Raw genomic sequence first — 4,251 nt, forward strand, 5'->3', positions numbered from 1 at the left:
ACAGATATTTTCAATAAGAGGATAAAAGTTCATTTCCCCATACTTTGCTAACATCAAATGTTATTAATTCCTAATAGTTTTGCCAAACTGAGAGGAAAATGGTATGTTAGTTTTTCTGGGTTTTCTTTCTTTTTAATTTTTTTTCTTTTTTATTCATCGCAACACTATTCACGATTTTTTTATTTTTTATTTTATTTATTTATTTATTTATTTTGAGACAAGGTCTCCCTATGTTGCCCAGGCTGGTCTTGTACCCCTGGGCTCAAAGGATCCTCCTGCCTCAGCCTCCCAAAGTGCTAGGATTACAGGCATGAGTCACCATGCCTGGTTCACAATTTCTTTTTGTTTTTACCAAAGGCAGGTATATTCCTGAAATTTTTTGTTTTTTTGTTTTTTTTTGAGATGAAGTCTCACCCTGTCACTCAGACTGGAGTGCACTGGCACAATCTCAGCTCACTGCAACCTCCGCTTCCTAGGTTCAAGCGATTCTCCTGCCTCAGTCTTCAAAGTAGCTAGGATTATAGGCGCCGCAACCATGCTCAGCTAATTTTTGTATTTTTAGTAGAGACAGGATTTCACCATGTTGGCCAGGATGGTCTCAAATCCTGACCTCAAGTGATCCGCCTGCCTCAGCCTCCCAAAGTGCTGGGATTACTGGCATGAGCCACCGTGCCAGGCCCTGAAATGTTATCTTAGTTATTAATTTGCAATTCCTTGGCTCTAGAGGTTGGGCATCTTCTCAGATCTCTAGTGGACATTTGGATTTTCTTTTTGGTGAACTGTCCAGTTTTTCTATCTGCTTTACAATCTTTATTATATGCAATCTTCACATGTAGGTACTACCATTTTTTTAGTTTGTTTTTGAAACAGCATATTGCTCTGTTGCCCAGGCTGGAGCACGGTGGCAAAAACATGGCTTACTGCAGCCTTTGACCTCCTTGGCTCAAGTACTCCTCCTGTCTCAGCCTCCTGAGTAGCTGGTACCACAAGCCCATACCACCATGCCCAGCTAATTTATTTTTGTAGAGATGGGGCCTGACCATGTTACTTGGGCTCAAATGATCCTCTCCCACTCAGCCTCCCAAAGTGCTAGGATTACAGGCATGAGCCACCATACTTGGCCCTTTTTTTTTTTTTTTTGAGACAGAGTCTTGCTCTGTCTCACAGGCTGGTGTGCAGTGGCACGATCTCAGCTCATTGCAACCTCCACCTCCCAGTTTCAAGTGATTTTTGTGCCTCAGCCTCCCTAGTAGCTGAGATTACAGGCATGCACCACCATGCCTGGCTGACTTTCATATCTTTAGTGTTGCCATGTTGGCTAGGCTGGTCTCAAACTCCTGACCTCATGTGATCCACCTGCCTTGGACTCCCACAGTGCTGGGATTACAGGTGTTAGCCACCACCCCGACATTATTTGAAACTTTTATTTTATCATGAGAGAGTTCCAGGAGTCAACTGAAGAGAGATATTTGGTATGAAAATTACATATGCAAAAAGACTGATTCCAGTACATGAAATTAAATTCAGCATTTACATTAAATGCCTTCAAATATGGTAAAATGGTTTCTTTTGGCAGTTTACCTCATTATGTTTTGAATGATTTGTCTATCATATGAAATAACTTTTATAAATATAGTAACTCAGGCCTGGGCACAGCGGCTCAAGTGGGAGGACTGCTTAAGCAACCGAGTTTGAGACCAGCCTGGACAACATGGGGAGACCCCTTCTCTCCCAAAAAATAGCTGAGCATGGCAGCGCACTGCTAAAGGAAACAGAGTTTCTTTGGTGGGTGATTAAAATGTTCTGGAGTTAGATAGTAGTGACGGTTGCACAACCTTGTGAATATATTAAGGTTTCCGCTCAATCTACCATTCAATTGTACTCTCTAAAATGATTAATTCTATAGTATATCAATTATATCTCTAAATAATAAAAGCAAAAAGAAATGGCTGGGTGCGGTGGCTCATGCCTGTAATCGCAGCACTTTGGGAGGCTGAGGCGGGCGGATCACGAGGTCAGGAGTTTGAGACCAACCTGACCAACATGGCAAAACCCCGTCTCTACTAAAAATACAAAAATTAGCTGGGCGTGGTGGCACACGCCTGTAATCCCAGGTACTCGGGAAGCTGAGACAGGAGAATCACTTGAACCCGGGAGGCAGAGGTTGCAGTGAGCCACTGCACTCCAGTCTGGGTGGCAGAGCGAGACTCCGTCTCAAAAAGAAAAAAATTAAAAAACAAAAAGAAACCTGGTTCTATATTTTGTTTAAATTTATTTTTTTAACCATCATGTAATATGTCCAGGTAATTTGTTTAAATTTTGACATCAAATGCAATTGTGAGAATTTTTATGATTCAGAAAAATCTAAGCAAGCTTCATAAAAACATACTTTTTTTTTACTTTTTTTTTTTTTCTGAGACACAGCCTCACTCTGTCGCCCAGGCTGGAGTGCAGGTTTTCATGTTTATCTGTGAGATGTACCTTTGGCACATTACTTTCCTGACATGAGATTTAAATTTTTTTTTTTTATCTTGTGACAATTTAACTTTTTTGACACATAAAAATTGTACATATTTATTTGTTTGAGATGGAGTCGCACTCTGTCACTCAGGCTGGAGTGCAGTGGCGTGATCTTGGCTCACTGCAACCTCCGCCTCCCGGGTTCAAGAGATTCTCCTGCCTCAGCCTCCCAAGCAGCTGTCATTACAGGCCTGCACCACCACACCCGGCTAATTTTTGTATTTTTAGGAGAAACAGGGTTTCACCATGTTGGCCAGGCTGGTCTTGAACTCCTGACCTCAAGTGATCCACCCACCTTGGCCTCCCAAAGTGCTGGGATTATAGGCATGAGCCACCGTACCAGACCCCTAAAAATTGTATATATTTAAGGTGTACCATTTGATGTTTAGATATACATTGTGAAATGATTACATTCCACATATTACCTCTACATAGTTACCATTTTTGTACACTTGGTCAACATCATCCCATTCTCCCCTTCCTCCACAGATATTTCTTGTATACTATATAGAAGCCAAGGGTATTTGGGGGGAAGAGCTCAAAGTTCCTTTCGTGGAGTTAAAAAAATATATATATACTATGTACATGTAAGCCATTTAGCAACCCTAGATGCTTAATAAAGAATACTGGAGGCCAGGTGTGGTGGCTCACACCTGTAATCCCAGCACTTTGGGAGGCCGAGGCGGTCGGATTACAAGGTCAGGAGTTCAAGACCAGCCTGGCCAACATAGTGAAACCCCATCTTTACTAAAAATACAAAAATTAGCTGGGTGTGGTGGTGGGCGCCTGTAATCCCAGCTACTCGGGGGGCTGAGGCAGGAGAATTGCTTGAACCTGGGAGGCAGAGGTTGCAGTGAGCTGAGATCACGCCACTGCATTCCAGCCTGGGTGACAGAGCAATACTCTGTCACAAAAAAAAAGAATACTGGAGGCTGGGCGAGGTGGCTCACACCTGTAATCCCAGCATTTTGGGATGCCAGAGGCGGGCGGAATATCTTGAGCTCAGGAGTTCGAGACCAGCCTACACAATATGCTCCAAACGCCGCCTCTACAAAACATACAGAAACTAGCCGGGTGTGGTGGCGTGCCCCTGTGGTCCTAGCTACTTGGGAGGTTGAGGCGGGAGGATCGCTTGAGCTCGGGAGGTCGAGGCTGCAATGAGCCGAGATGGTGCCACTGCACTCTGACGACAGAGTGAGACTCCGTCTCAAAACAAACAACAAATAAGGTTGGGGGATCAAATATCTTCTAGTGTTTAAGGATCTGCCTTCCTTCCTGCCCCCATGTTTGTCTTTCCTTGTTTGTCTTTATGTAGATCAAGCAGGTTTTAAATTCCTAGTAGGAGCTTACATTTACTTTTCCAAGGGGGAGGGGGAATAAATACCTACACACACACACACACACACACAATATCTACACACACACACACACACACACACTGGAGTTCGAGACGAGGCCTAAGCAACATGCCGAAACCCCGTCTCTACTAAATACAAAAAATAGCTGAGCGTGGTGGCGCACGCCTGTAGTCCTAGCTACTGGGGAGGCTGAGGTGGGAGGATCGCTTGAGCCCAAGAAGTCGAGGCTGCAGTGAGCCGAGATCGCGCCGCTGCACTCCAGCCTGAGCGACAGGGCGAGGCTCTGTCTCAAAACAAACAAACAAAAAAAAAAAAAGGAAAGGAAATATAACACAGTGACATGAAAGGATTGAGAGAAATGAAAAATATACAC

Source organism: Pan paniscus, chromosome 4 (assembly GCF_029289425.2).
Source record: "Pan paniscus chromosome 4, NHGRI_mPanPan1-v2.0_pri, whole genome shotgun sequence".
NCBI classification, from domain to species: domain Eukaryota; kingdom Metazoa; phylum Chordata; class Mammalia; order Primates; family Hominidae; genus Pan; species Pan paniscus.